The 15,380-nt window shown below is 52.0% G+C and overlaps 1 long non-coding RNA gene across 1 annotated transcript; it reads left to right on the top strand.

Moving 5' to 3' along the window:
• Nucleotides 1–1,717: 1,717 nt before the first annotated feature.
• Nucleotides 1,718–9,059, top strand: LOC120879102. Its single transcript, XR_005724705.1, has 2 exons — nt 1,718–1,895; nt 8,352–9,059. It is a non-coding gene; the product is annotated as an uncharacterized LOC120879102 (long non-coding RNA).
• Nucleotides 9,060–15,380: the final 6,321 nt, after the last annotated feature.

The following is a 15,380-nucleotide window of genomic DNA, read 5'->3' as shown; positions in this document are numbered from 1 at the left end:
TGTTGTAGTATATTTTGAAATCAAGGAGGGCTTCCCTGGTGGCTCAGATGGTGAAGAATCTGCCTGAACTGCAGGAGACCTGGGTTCAGTCCCTGGGTCGGGGAGATCCCCTGGAGAAGGTAATGGCAACCCACTCCAGTATTCTTGCTGCTAGACCATGTTGAATGAAAGTGAGAATGGTCAGGGTTAGTTAGGTATGAGCTCAACTGGCTCTCTTCCCCTTGCTCCCTCTCTGTCTCTCTGAGGCTTCCAGGAGGGACAGGACTAGTCCAAGTTCACACGTGGCTCGAGGAGTCAGCTGGACCATTATTTTTCTACTCCCCAGTCCTGGGCACAGTTTTGTGTACTGTGTACCTCCTTTGACCCAGTATCCATTTAGAGCTTTGCTAATTTTAATGGGGCTGTGTTAGAGTTCTTTGTATATTTTGTGATAAAACCTTTATTAAATATGTGTTTGCAAATATTATTTTTTTCCCAGTTGTGTTGTTTTTTGATTTTTTGAGTGAGGTTTTCACAACAGTAGCAATCTTTAATTTTATAAAGTCCGTGGAATCTCCTGCCTTTCTTTCTGGAATGGTGTGTTTTGTGTTGTTACAACGACAAAGCTTGTGATCTACATGACCAAACCCAAGCTCATGTCAATTTTATGTTTTCTTCTATAATTTTGAATAGTTTTGCATTTAAAATTTGTGAGAAGGTAACAGGAAGGCCAGAGGTCCCGAAGCACCAGGGAGAAATAAACTGCAAGTGGCAGACATTTTTTGTTTTCTTTTGTTTTCCCCTTCCCTGTTGGCCAAACAGTTTCTGCCTGAGACTAACTTTTTTTTTTTCTTTTCTCAAACCTTGGGCTGATAATGGCTCAACAAACCAGTATTCATGTCAATTGTTTTATGACCAGGGATGACATCCTGGCCGTCCTATCTCAAAAATGCATATTGTGAGAGGGGGGCCTGGTGAAACTCCCCTCACCCCGGAGGTGTTTCTTTTATCTGATTAGAAGCTCGCTAACAGACATAAAATGCCTTGCTAAAAACTAGCAAGTGGGCATTCTATCTGCCTCCTTCTGATGTACATGTCAGAAGCTTTCTCTATCTCTCTGATACTTGAATAAAATTCTGTTACACAAAAAGCTCCAGTGGTCAAGCCTCGTCTCTGACCCCGGATCAAATTCCTTTCCTCTGGAGGCAGCAAATCTCAGCGTAGCACGCAGATAGCAGCTGCAACCTTTCAAGTTGTCTATAAACAATTTTGAGTGAATTTTGTGTACCTCATAAAGTTTGTGTCTACATTTATTTCATTCTATATGGTTTTCAATTCTTTGTTCTTTACCTATTTTTGAAAAGTTATGGGATATTGTCTTCATTTGAGTTTGAATTTACAGTTTAGTGGGCTTCCCTAGTGGCTCAGCTGGTCAAGAATCCGGCTGCAATGCGGGAGACTTGGGTTCGACCCCTGGGTTGGGAAGATCCCCTGGAGAAGGGAAAGGTAACCCACTCTAGTATTCTGGCCGAGAGAATTCCATGGACTGTAAAGAGTCAGACGACTGAGCGACTGTCGCTTTCCAGTTTAACAGGCTCAGCAGTTCTGCCAGCAGGGGCCGCTGTGCCCAGTGACCTGTGAGTGAGGCGTGGCCGGCACTTTCCTTATTGACCACAGGGTGGCGCTGAGCCCGCGTCACTGACTCACAGCGCATGCGTGTTCCCTGCAGCTCAGGCTTAGCGTAGCGGGGGGAGTTTTGTCTGCTTGGGCACGGCAGGGCTTCGGCTGGGACTCCCAGGTGAGCGCTCAATCTCCTTGGAGGTCGCTGGGGTTCCGGCTTCAGGACAACACGGGGCGGCGTCCACACTGATGGGAGCTGGGATTCCTGACGACTCAGGCGACATCGAGAGGAAAAGGTGAGGAAAATTCAGGAGAAGTTTGGTGAAGTTTCCTGTGTGCGAATGACTAGTTATCAGACGACCCAGAAGGCCGTGGTGGGAAGCGGGGGTTTTAGTCAGTTTGATGTGCGGTGTAGACGGTGTCCAGGGCCCGTCTTTGGATGTGGTGTCCAGTTTTCCCAGCTCTGTTTATGGTGGGGACTGTCCTTGCCTTTGGTGAGTCCTCGGCCCCTTTGTCATGGATAACGGACCATCCGTGTGGGCTGAATTCTGTGCCCTCTGTCCTGTTCCTCTGGCCGTGTCCCTGTTTTTTGTGCCAATTCCGCACAGTTTTGGTGACTGTAGCTTCGCCAGATTTAGTGTGGAGTCAGGGAGGGAGATGCCTACAGACTGTTCTTTCTCGGGGTCACCTTGGCTATTTGGGGTCCTTTGTGATTCACACAAATGTTAGGAAGATTTGCACTTTCTGTGAAAAATATCATTGGAAATTTAGGAAGGATTGCATTCACTGTGTGCTTTGGGTAGAATGGACATTTTAACAACGGTATTTCTTCTGTTCCATGAACACAAGTTGTTGTTCCATCGCTCAGTCGTTTCCGACTCTTTGCAACCCCATAGATTGCAGCAGGCCAGGCTTCCCTGTCCATCATCAACTCCCAGAGCTTGCTCAGACTCATGTCCATCCAGTCAGTGATACCATCCAACCATCTCATCCTCTGTCACCCTCTTCTCCTCCTGCCCTCAGTCTTTCCCAGCATCAGGGTCTTTTCCAATGAGTCAGTTCTTTGCATCAATACTTTGGCCACAAAGTATCAGAGCTTCAGCTTCACCGTCAGTCCATTCCATGAATATTCAGGCTATCAATGAATATTCATGGTGAGCAGAAGTGTCTTTAACTAATTCTTCTGTTCTATGAGCACAGGTATCTTTGCAGTGATTTGTGTCTTTGGTTTATTCATCATTGTCTTAAAGTTTTCAGTGTATGGGTCTTTGACATTCTTTGTTAAATTTATTCCTTGGTATTTTGTTCTTTTTGATGCAATTGTAAATAGAGTTTTTTCACTTTTGGATGGTTCATTATTATTGTTTAGGAATGCAGTTGATTTCCGTGTATTTATTTTGCATCTTTACTGAATTCATTTATTATTTCTAGTAGTTTTTTGGTGGAATGATGTAGAAAATTGGAATTTAAAATCCCAGTTTCTGCCACATCCAGGTTGTCCACAATAGGGAGGAAAGGGAAGTCCTTTATGTTGTTGTTCAGTTGCTCAGTGTGTCCGACTCTTTGTGACCCCATAGACTGCAGCACACCAGGCTTCCCTGTCCTTTGCCATCTCTAGGAGCTTGCTCAAACTTGTGTCCATTGAGTCAGTAATCCCCTCCAACCATCTCATCCTCTATTGTACCCTTCTCCTCCTGCCTTCAATCTTCCCCAGCAGCAGGGTCAGGCTTCCCTGGTGGCCCAGATGGTAAAGAATCTGCCTACAATGCAGAAGGCCCAGGTTTGATCCCTGGGTTGGGAAGATCCCCTGGAGAAGAAAATGGCAACCCATGCCAGTGTTCTTGCCTTGGAAATCCCATGGACAGAGTAGCCTGGAGGGCTATAGTCCATGGGGTCACTCAGAGCCTCTATAGGGAAGCCCTAATATAGTCTTCCCAAAGTGCCTTCTGAATTCCATGTGGATTTTGAGTCAACTGGATCTGGATAAGGCTTGGCCTCTATATGGAAATTTAATATTTTCTTTGCTTTTCTGGCATGGTTTTGACATGGTGTTTTGAAAAGTATTTTATTTTCCAGTAATTTCAGATGGATAGACAACCTTATATACATCAGAGCAAGGTTTGTGTCTTGATTAGATATATCCCTAAATATTAATGTTAACATTTAAATGGAATTATTTTTATAAGCTCATTTTCAGATTATTTATTGCTAGTGTATATGTATAAGATAGGTTTTTGTAAAGTGATATTTTATCCTATGACTTTGCTGAATTAGTTGACTAGTCAAATAATTTTTCATTGTCATAGGAAGCTTTGCATATAAGATAGTGTGATCTGTGTTCTGTGAGCAGACACAGTTTTAATTTTTCTGTTCATGTATGAATGCCTTTTCTTTCTTTCCTCAGACCTCTGGGTAGCACTTCCAGTGCCCTATTGAGTAACAGTGGTGAAGGCTGGCTTCCTGTCCTTGTTCCCAATTTCAGGAGTCAACCTTTCACTGTCTTACACTGAGCATGAAGCTTGATGTGGCTTTGTATGCTACTCTCACATTGAGCAGATTTCTTTTTATTCCTACTTTCTGGAGTGTTTGTATCATGCCATAGCACTGGACTTTGATTATAGTTTCTTCTGCAGGAATTGAAATGATCATGTGTTTCTGCCTCACAGTTTATAGGGGTTCAATACACTGCTTCGTTTTAATATGTGGAACAACTTGACATTTCTGGTATAGAGATATTGCTTATGGTACCGTCCATTCAATGTTCTGATGGTTCCATGTTGCTCTAATTTTGTGGAGAATTCTTGCTTTCCTGTTTATCCGGTATACTGATGTAGTTTTCTTATTATTACATACTTGTGTGATTTGATTAGATTTGGCTTGGTGTTGGTGGTTTGAATTGAAGGGCTGAGAAAGGTGTGCGGGCTGGGTTATGGGTTATGGTTGCTGTTAAGTGACACCCACGTTGCAGACCGGGCCACCTGCCTCTGACATCCCCATCCTGCCAGCTCCTGCCTGGCCCTCTAGAGACTGCTCACCACCCAGAGGGCAGGGGTGGTCCCCTACTTGGCCTTCCTCCTGCCTCTGCCTGTCCATCTGTCCTCCCTGAGTCAGGACACTGCTTCCTCCATGAGGCTTCTGGATTCTGGCCTTGGAACCCCCCCTCCCCCGCCCCCCCCGCCCCACCTCGCCACATCCCCACAAGCTGTGTTGACCACCAGGATTTGTCACCTCAAGAGGCCCAGGAACTTGGACTCCCCAGGACCTCAAAATGGGACTTTGTGTGCAGATGGGCCACTGCAGAGCTGTCCAGGTTGAGATGAGGTCACTGACCTCTATGTGAAGGGGGAGCAGTCCTCATGGGGAGAAGGCCAGGTGAGAGCAGAGACAGAAATGGGCAAAGAGAGACCTGGAACCAGCTGACCACAGAACCTGCAGCAGGAGCAGGCCCCCAGCACCTGGATCTAGGGCTCCAGGCCTGGGAGTGTAATAGGTGTCCCCCATTACACCCCTCACACCTCCCCCCACACGCATCGGTTGTTCTGTTTTGGGGCCACAGGAATCCCAAACCTGGCCTGTGGAGGCCTGGGCGTCGTGCTTGTTGAAACCCAGGGCAGTCACTAGCTGCCTCCCCTCTGGACGTAACCCCGTCCCTTCCTGGAGGAGGGACCCAGGGTCCAGGAAGACCCACTCTTCCCTGTGGTACGGCTGCCTGGCCCCCGTCCACTGGGCATCTCAGGCCCGAGAAAGTAGCCACAGTGGTGTAATGACCACGGTGAGTGCCTGCAGGCCACCCTCACCCACCTCCTGCCTGAGTGTGGCCGTCTGAGAAGGGACCCTCCAGCCCCCGACGCAGGCGCCTCGTTTCACAGGGTAGGCCCTTGCACCTTGTTCTCAGAGGAGGGTGTTGAGAGCCGTGGTGACTGACGCCTGTGAGTCTGTGGGCCAGAGAGGTCTTCCCCAAGAGCCCAGGCACAGCTGGGCCAGGATGGATCCACCCCTCCCCTCCGTGTATCCCATGGAGTGAGGATCAATTCTGTTGACCCCAAAACCCCCGGAGGACTAGACCGTCCACAGATCGGGGACTGGGTGTGCGCCTCATTCCCTCAGAGAGAGCAGTCTTCACCACAGCTGCCAGATGGGCCCGTGTCCCCACCAACATCCAGCCTCGGGGACCATCCAGACAGAAACCCTCTTCCAAGGGCAGAGGCCCCTGTGCTTATAGACCCCGCCTTCAGGAAAGGGGCCGGCCCAAAGGACGATGGATGTGCCCCAGTGCCGAGCACTCACTGACCATTGCCCCCGTCCCCCGCCCCTCCTGCTCCCTGTGGCCTCATCCCCTCACTGGGAGACCCTCCTCTCTAGGCTCCAAGCACCCACGCTTCCTACCTCATCCCCATCTCTCTGCAGTTCAATTTGCCCTTTTCCACGCCAGGTGAAGAGGAGAGTGAACGCCTCATGCCTGTGTTTACAGCTATGTCAATGGGCTTCCCTTGTCTTCCTGGCTGCGGTCTAGCTGGACACCGGGTGGTTTCCAGGGGTGCGGGGCTTGGCGTCGCCCAGCAGCGAGCAGCTCTGACACCCGTGCCCCACACCCCTCGTCCAGCCTCAGGGGTGACCCAGGACCCTCCCTGGGCTTCCCCAACCCTTGGTCAGTGTCCTCAGTCATGTGCTGACAGGCGAGGGTTCCCTCCAAATGCTCCTAAACGCTTCACCCCAGTGCCCTTCCCGCAGTCACCCCCTTGCCTGTCGGGATGCTCCCCCTCACCAGGTCTCGACTGCATGGCAAGGGCAGACGCCGCGCCTGCTGTATGCACTGCTGTGCATGCTGCTGTGTACACACGTATGACCCTGCCCCAGGACTGGGAGATGCAGCCCTACCAGGGATGTGGGGAGACGTTACTGACCACAGGGTGGATGTCAGCTCTCAGCTCATGAGCAAGGGCAGCTGGCTTCTCGCTCCTGGGACCCTTTCTCACCCAGCCTGCCCATGACCTGGCTTTGTTCCACCCTGTTGTCCCTCCATCGGCCTCGCTCTGTGAGCAGAGCAGGCCAGTGTGGCCAGTGGCCACAGACTGAGGCCCATGGACACTAGCTTACCTCGTGCGCCCCTGCTGGCCACGCAGGACAGGCGCTGCTCTGTGTGCTGGGGGCTTGCCTGTGCACAGAGCCCAGGCCTCTGCTTCTGGCTCTGGAGTCACCTGGAGTCTGCTGGGGGTGTCTCTGCTCCCTGGGCCTCTTTCCAGGCTGGTCTGTCGTCATGGCATGGTACATGGTGGGGCTTCCCGAGTCCCCGGGGGGCTGGAGGCTGAGGTCAGGCACATCGTAAACCCTGCACCTCAGAACTCATGTGGGCTTCCTGGGCTGCTACAGCCGAGGAGGCTGGACTCTGCTCCACACCTGTCCTTGCTGAGTTTAACTGCATCCTTCATCATAACTAACCCTGAGTATAACAGCTTCAGGGACTTCTGGGAGCCTCCAGGAAAAGCATCTGGGAGGCAGTCTCTGGATCCCTGACTCTGCGATCAGGGTCAAAAGTGGTGGAGGGTCTTGGGGCCCTGGAATCGAAGAGCCCTCTACTGGGGGTGGAGGTGGGTGGGTAGGAGACCCCAGGTGGTAGTTCGCTGAGTCCAAGGCCCTCCCAGGTATGAGGCATCCTAGCCCCGTGCATCACAAAGAGGCCTGGTCCCTGCTTCTGAGAAATTCCCTAGGGTGGGTCCTGGTGCCAGAGGTGCCCGTATGCTGTGGCTCCTGAGTTTCCAGGGAGGATAGAGGAGTGAGGAGAGACTTGTCCACAGAAAGAGAGCTTCTGTCAGAGCAGAGCCTGGGGCTGCCACACCCCCACCTCCACCACCAGCCCCAGGTGCACTGGGACATGACTGTGAGAGCGAGGCTCCTTCCGGACACGTGGGGCACTGGTCTTTGGACCCCCATTCAGTGTTAAAACCTCCCACTCAGGCCTGTTGAGTGAGAGACACCATTTGAAGACTATTAATGGGGTGGGGTGAGCTGGGAGTGAACGCCCAGGGGGGTGAAGCTGAGGTGGGACAAGTTGGAAAGTCACCCAAGGCCAGGCTCTCCCTGCAGCAGCCCCCGACATGAGCCTAGGTGGAGATGGACCCCTTGAGTCAGAGGCCCGATGGCTCAGACACCACATTCTGGGCCTTTGGGGCACAAGTGCCCAAGTAGCCCCTGTTCTTGTCTACACCTGCTGCAGTCAGGGTCGGCCCTGTCTTCATTGTCTTACTAGTATTTTGTTTGTATTTTTGGAGAAGATTTTTTCACAAGAAACACGCATTTTTTTTTCAAGCAAAAGGTTTACACATTAAGAATCTATTGTCTTGGAAGAATAGAAAAAGTCTCTTTGGCTAGCAAGGGGCAATTCAGGTTGGAGGAACTAGTGAAGCAAGTTATATCCTGGAAGTTCTGATTGATCCAGTTTTAGGAATAAGATGACTGTCTTCTTATCTAATTGTGTAAGGCTCCTATCGTGCTGTCTCAGCTCGAGACTGGTAACAGTCACAACCGAGCCTCCATGGTCCCATCTGGTGTGGACACAGGGCTGGCTCACTCTCCAGGAGGCTGCATCCATTCACAGAAGCCACCAAACCCCCAGGTGCCCCAGTCCTGTCGTTGCTATTGAGGGCACAGACCTCTGCTCTCTGTCTGTTCCCACTATTGCTGGGCTGACTTCTGTCTGGCCTTCTCCACTCTGCTGACAAGCTCTTTAACTCTGGGTTTTTCTTTACATGCAGGTGGATCCATGGGTTGGCTTCTGCAGACTTCTTCATCAGCGTTGACCTGGATGGGACAGAAGAAGGTTGATCCCTGGGTCCAGAGTCCAAGCCCGCCACTGTCCTGTCTTCTTCATGGCCAAGTTCTCACCCCTCTCAGCAGGCCTCTTGGGGGCCACTGGGATGGGGTGTCCCTGGCAGGAGCAGGGGTCTGCAACTGGATGGGGGTGTCCACACCAGGACTGGAGGGTCTCTGGGGGGCTGGAGGCCATAGGACAGGCAGGAGGGCTCCCAGCGTTCAGGCGGGTCCACACCTCATGGTCTTAGAGGCCCGCACACAGTGCACCAGGCTGTTGATGTGGTAGAAGGTGCAGTGGTCCAGGGAGCAGTCCAGCCCACGCAGGTGCCTGACCACCAACTAGTCAGTGTAGAGTATGCGCAGGGAGCCCTGGCCATGCTCCCGCACTTCCGAGAGGACACCCAGCATGGTCCCTGGGGTTGCCAGGAGGTCAGCCAGCAGGGTCCCCCACGAAGCCTCACTAAGTCACAGTAAGAAACAAAAGACACCTCCCTGCAGGAAGACGGAAAGTCACCAGCCTGAGTGCTGTCCTGAGGAAGGCAGGCTGGCGTCTGGGAACTGGGGGCTCTAGTGGGGTGAATGGGTGGCTCCCAGATGCTGTGTCCATGTCATGACTTCAGCATCTGAAAATGGAACCTTATTTGGAAGTAGGTTTTTGCAGGTGTAATTGGTTACGAATCTGGAGAGGAGGTCATTCTGGATTGGGGTGGCCCTACATCGTTGAAAGCATCCTTCTAAGAGACACAGACACAGAGGAGATACCAGGTGAAGGTGGAGCCGGAGGTGGGAGGGAGGGGGCCACAAGCCCAGGAACTCCTGGAGCCCAGAAAGCCGGAAGAGGCAGGAAGGGCCCTGTGCTGGAGCCTCTGGAGGCAGCGCAGCACTGGGGCACCTGACCACAGACGGCTGGTCCCCAGCCTGAGAGGGGACAGGCTTCCGTTGTTCGGAGCCTCCGTGTGTGGTCGTCTGCCACCGCTGCCCCAGGAAGCTCATGCAGCTGGTGGGAAGCTCCCTGCTCTGTTCTAAAGCCTCTCTCCCATTAGGGGCAGGCCCCTGCACCTATGCTATTTGCACTAACCATGAGGTTCTCGCTGAGCCCTGGCTCCCCTTCTGGGCACTGGCATTTTGGAGGGGGAGGGCAGACACCCATCACGTGACCAGCCCCCAGCCGGGTGCCAAGTCTCCAGTGAGCTTCCCTGGGAGTTGGGGTGGGGGTGACTGTCAGGGCTCTGCCATTTGTCACGGGGGAGGAGACACCCTAGACACCCTTGAGGAGGGAGAGGCATGATGGGTGAGTGACCGCCTCAGGGCCCCCACCGGTGCCTCCCCACTGTGCCCTGAGGCCTGTCTCAGCTGTGAGCACCCCAGCCAGTGCTGAGCCCTGGAGCCCCCCAGCAGGCCCCGCCCCTTCCTCCACCTCTAGTAGGTGGGAAACCCCTTCCCCTTGTCAGTTCAAGAGCACTGCAGGCCCTGCCCCTTTGTCCTCTTCTGGTTGGTGGGACACCCCTTCTTGTCACTCCAGGCGTGCTGCAGACCCCGCCCTCTTCCTCAGTGTCTAGTAGGTGTCACACCCCTTCCCCTTGTCACTGCAGGAGCACAGCAGACCCCGCCCCTTCCTCCACATCTAGTAGGTGGGGCACCCGTTTTTGTCATTCCAAGAGCACAGGAGACCCTGTACCTTCTTCCATGTCTAGTAGGTGGGACAGCCCTTCTCCTTGTCACTCCAGGAACAGTTCTGGAGCCCGTGTGTGAGTGGTTCTGGGCTTTGCAGGCTGAGCCCCTGGTTCTGTGCCCCCTTCACCACATGAGCACTAAGGCAAGCTGTCTGCCCTGCTGCCTCAATGCCCTCACCCCAACTCAGTATTCTCAGGGAAGGATTAGGGGCTTCTGTAGCAGCATCTGAACCCTCCTTTAAAAGCGGTGTCCTTGTTCACAACCCTTTAGCCCCAACCTTTAGCAGGAGGTAACAGAAGTCTCTAAGGGAAAGGTTCCCGAGAGAAGAATGGTAGCTACACAAGCAAAACTAGGTGGAACCGGTTGGGACCAAGCTGGCGATGATTCTGACTTCCACCAGACCTTGTGTGTTGATTTACTGTATTACTGATGTAGGAGATAGATGGGCTCCAGATTAGACATAACTGGCCTCCTGTTTGCATTTCATGGGACACGAATAAGTGTACTTCATTTCATGGTGGATACTTAAAACTGTTAGCATTTCTGAGGGAAGAGTTAGATGGGCTTCAGTCTAGGTATTTACAATCAGCCTCCTGGTTGCCCTGTGAAATGGAAATAACAACAAAGAGTAAATAGCCAGTGTTTGTCTCTTGCAAACACCTTAAGGTAATAGTTATGGCAGTGATAAAGAGGGGGCGCAAAATCCTGTATGAGTAAAGAGTTAAGGGATCTCTGCCCACCACTCTTTTGGGACAAGGGAGACACTGCGCATGCACAGAAAGTCTTCTTATGTGTCAAAACTCAAGAGATAATGCCAGGAGCAGTGAGTCTTGCTTTTCCCAGAAGATTTCACTTCAAGATCCATCCTGGCTGAAGAGTGAGTGTGCACCCAGGGGAGGGTCCCAGGGTAGGTCAGGTGTGGACAAAGAAACCAGATAATTAGCCTGAAGGAAAACAAAGACCCGGAAGAAATGCCCCATATAAATGACTTAACCATCTCTTTCCTCTGCTCCTCCTCACTAGGGGGGATGCCCACACCCTTTCTCTGCTGTGCTTCTATCTTAACAAGCCATTTCTCCATGTGCTTCCCCACTTGTTGTTATTCTCTTTATGTCTCTAAAAAATTTATACCTGAATTTACAGTTTCTATTTCTGTGATAAATACACTTTTCACTGTGGGCAAAGGTCCAGGGAAAAATGGCTTCTAGCTTCTAGCCCTTGCCAATCTGGTGGCTAGGATTCATGGTTCTCATCCAGGCTTCCCAGTTTCAATTCCTGGGCAGGGAATTAAGATCGCCTTTCATGTCACCACTGGCTGCTAACTTGATCATTATATTAAGTGACACACCTACCAGTGGCCACACCCAACGTGAAGAACCAAAAGGTAAACATGAGGCAGCCCCCTGCTAATTCGGAAAAGCCCTGCCCTTCCCCTAAACGTACCTGCCTCCCCAGCATTAGCCTCACTCCTCCTCCCAGTGTCTTTACTGTTTAAAACCAAACCACTTTCTCCAGGTGGGCGAGAAGTTGAGCTGTGAACTTAGTTCCTGCTTCTCTGTTCTTTGGCGTCTGAGTAAAGCCTGTGCTGTGTTGCTCTTGGCTTTGATTTCATAATCACCTACTTGAGCCCAAGTGGAAAAAGGAAGCCTTCCCTGTTGAGGCAGAGCCTTGGCCAGGCCAGGGCCTGAGCAGGGTCCATAGGACAATTGGTGAGAGTCTGTGAGGGGACGGTGGTCTCTGCCAGTGGGGTGTTGGAGGGCGCGCCCACAGCTACAGCACTGGCTCCGTGGATGAGCGTCAGGGCGCAGAGATGATGTGAGCCAGGCCCTACTGAGGGCCACATTCAGGCTGTCGTGATGACCAGAGTCGGGGCCCAGTGAGGGCCAGAGCCAGACCCTAGGAAGGACCAGATTCAGGGCCCAGTGAGGACGCAAGTCAGGGCCTGGTGAGGCAAAGGGTTGGGCTTATTGAGGCAAAGAGTCAGGCCATAGAGAGGACCAGATTCAAGCCATGAGAACCAGACTCAGGACTTAGTGAGGACAAGAGTCAGTGCACAGTCAGGATCAGAGTCAGGTTTTAGTGAGGACCATAGTCAGGCCATAGAGAAGCCTTGTCAGGGCATAGTGAGAAGCTGTGTCGTGCAATAGATAGGAATAGAGTGAGGCTGTAGTGAAGACCAGAAGGAGGCTGTAGTGAGGGGCACAGTGAGGACATAGTGAGGGCCAGAGTGAGACCATAGTGATGACAAGAGTGAGGACACAGTGAGGACTGGTGTGAGGCTGCAGTGAGGATGAGAGTCAGGCCCTAGGAAGCAGGAGGTCAGAATCCAGTGAGCGTGGGAGTCTGCCCCAAAGCGGAGCAGAGTCAGGCTGCAGTGAGGACCTGAATCATGGCCCAGTGAGCAATCATGTCAGGGTCCAGTGAGGACAGGTGCCAGGCCCAGTGAGGAAAGAGTCAGCCCACAGAGAGGACCAGAGTCAGGCCACAGAGAGGACCATTGACAGGGCAGAATCGGTGCACGGTGAGGAGCAGAGTCAGGTCCTAGCAAGCATGAAAGTCATGCCCTAGTGAGGACCAGAGTCAGGCTGTAGCGAGGACCAGAATCATGGCTCAGTAAGAAACAGCGTCAGCATCCAGTCAAGAAAAGAATCAAGGCCCCAGTGAGGCAAGGAGTCAGGCCATGGTGAGGGTGAGAGTCATGCCAGGATGAGACATGTCAGGTCCTAGTTAGGACAAGAGTCAAGCCACAGTGTAGACCAGAGTTAAAACCCCATGATGACCGGATTCAAGGACAAGTGAGGAAGAGTGTCTGGCCCTATTGAGTACAAGGGTCATGTCATAGTGAGGATCAGATTCAGGGCCCAGTGTAGAACAGTGTCAAGCTCCAGTAAGGACAAGAGTCAGGCCCCAATGAGGTAAACAGTCAGCCTGTAAGTAGACAAAATTCAGGCCATGGAGGACAGTCAGGACATAGTGAGGACAAGAGTCTGACCATGGTGAGGATGAAAGTCAGGCCAAAAAGAAGACCAATGTCAAGCTATAGTGAGGACCAAAGTTAGAGCCCACTGAGGACCAGAATCAGGGCACCGTGAGGACCAGAATCAGCATCTAGTGAGGACAAGTGTTAGGCTCTAGTGAGACCAGAGTCAGGATATTGTGAGGACCAGAGTCAGACTGTAGGGAGGACCAGACTTAGGGCCCATTGAGAACCACAATCAGGCCTATTGGGTACCAGAGTCAGACCCCAGTAAGGCAAAGAGTCAGGTTGTAGAGAGGCAAAGAGTCAAGTTGTAGAGAGGATAAGTAATGTCATAGTGAAGACCAGAGTCGGACTAGAGTGAGGGCCCAGTGAGGAACGAACTCTGAACTCAGTGAGGACCAATCTCAGGGTTCAGTGAGAACTAGAGTCAGCATCTTGTGAGGACAAGAGTCAGGCCCCAGTGAGGACGACAGTGAGGCCATGGTGAGGACCACAGTCAGGTCCCAGTGAGGCAAAGAGTCGGGTAGTAGAGAGGACAGAATAAAGTTGAAGAGAAGACCAGAGTCAGGCCATAGTGACAAAGACAGTCAGGCCACAGAGAGGATCATAGTCACGACATATTGAGAAGCAGCGTCAGATAATAGAAGAAGTATGAGGATGCTCTGAGGACCAGAGCCAGGCTATAGTGAGGACCAGAGTGAGGCCATACTGAGGATGAGTCAGGGGCCTAGTGAGGACCAGAATCAGGGCCCATTCAGGAACAGACTCAGGGCCCAGTAGGACCAGAGTCAGACAGTGGGGAGGACTAGAGTCAGGGCCCACTGAGGACCAGAGTCAGGCCCCAGTGAGGCAGAGTCAAGCAGTAGAGAGTAAAGAATCAAGCTGTAAAGAGGACCAGAGTCAGGCTGTAGTGAGGCAGAGTCAGGCAGTAGAGTGAGAACCAGAGTCAGGCTATAGAGAGGACCAGAGTCAAGCCATAGAGAGGACCATGTCAGCGCTCAGCGAGGTCAGACTCAGGGAACACAGGACTAGACTCAGAGCATAGTGAGCTTGAGTCAGGGCATATTGAGAAGCACTGTCAGGGCCTAGTGAGAAGAAATATCAGGTAATAGGAAAAGTGTGAGGATGTAGTGAGAAGCAGAGAGAGGCTATAGTGAGGAACCAGAGTAAGGCTATAGTGAGGAACCAGAGTGAGGTTGTAGTCAGGATGAGAGTGAGGTCAGTTTGAGGACAAGAGGGAGGCTGAAGTGAGGACAAGGGTGACGATGTAGTGGAAGACCAGATTCAGGCCATAGTGAGTTAAGGCCCATTCAAGATCAGACTTGGCCCAGTAGGACCAGAGTCAGGCTGTGGGAGAGACCAAGTCAGGGCCCAGTAAGGACCACAGTCAGTGCCTACTGAGGACCAGAGTCAGGCCCCACTGAGGCAAAGAATCAGACTGTAGTGAGGCATAGAGTCAGTTAGTTGAGAAGACAGTGTCAAACCATAGAGAGGACGAGGGTCTGGCCTCAGTGAGGACCAGACAGGCTGTAGAAAGGACTAGAGACAGGACCCGATGAGGACCAGAGTCAGGCCCAGTGAGGCAAAGCATCAGGCCAAAGTGAGGCAAAGTATCAGGCCAAAGTGAGGCAAAGAGTCAGGCCACAGAGAGGACCAGACTCATGGCCCAGGGAGAAACGGTGAGGCTCCAATGAGGACAAGAAACAGGCCCCAATGAGGCAGAGTCAGGCTGTATTGAGGCAAAGGTTCAGGACAGAGGAAAGAGTCAGGTCATAGGACAAGAGTCAAGCCATGGTGAGGAGGAGAGTCATGTCAGAGTGAGGACGAGAGTCAGGCTAAAGTGAAGATGAGAGCAGGCTTTAGTGAGAACCAGAATCAGGCCATATTAGGGACCACAGTCAGTTTGTAGTGAGGACCAGATTTAGTGCCCAGTGGGTCCAAAGTCAGGCCCTTATGAAATGAGAGTCAGGCCTTAGTGAGGACCAGAGGCAGGCTGTAGTGAAGACCAGCATCAAGGCCCAGTGAAGACCAGACAAATGACCTAAGGAGGACCAGAGTCAGGCCACAGTGAGGACCAGACTCAGGGCCCAGTGTAGACCAGAGTTGGGCCCAGTGAGACAAAGTGTAAGGCCACAGTAAGGCAAAGAATAGGCCCAAGAGAGGACCAGAGTCGGGCCATATAGAGGACCAGAGTCCAGCTGTAATGAAGACCAGTGGCAGGCCATATAGAGGACCAAACTCAGGGCACAGTGAGGACCAGAGTCAGTGCGTAGTGAGGACCAGAATCAGGGCATAGTGAGGACCAGAATCAGGGCAT

Source organism: Oryx dammah, unplaced genomic scaffold, assembly GCF_014754425.2.
Source record: "Oryx dammah isolate SB20612 unplaced genomic scaffold, SCBI_Odam_1.1 HiC_scaffold_19, whole genome shotgun sequence".
Classification (NCBI taxonomy): domain Eukaryota; kingdom Metazoa; phylum Chordata; class Mammalia; order Artiodactyla; family Bovidae; genus Oryx; species Oryx dammah.
This window is presented reverse-complemented; position numbering and strand designations above follow the sequence as displayed.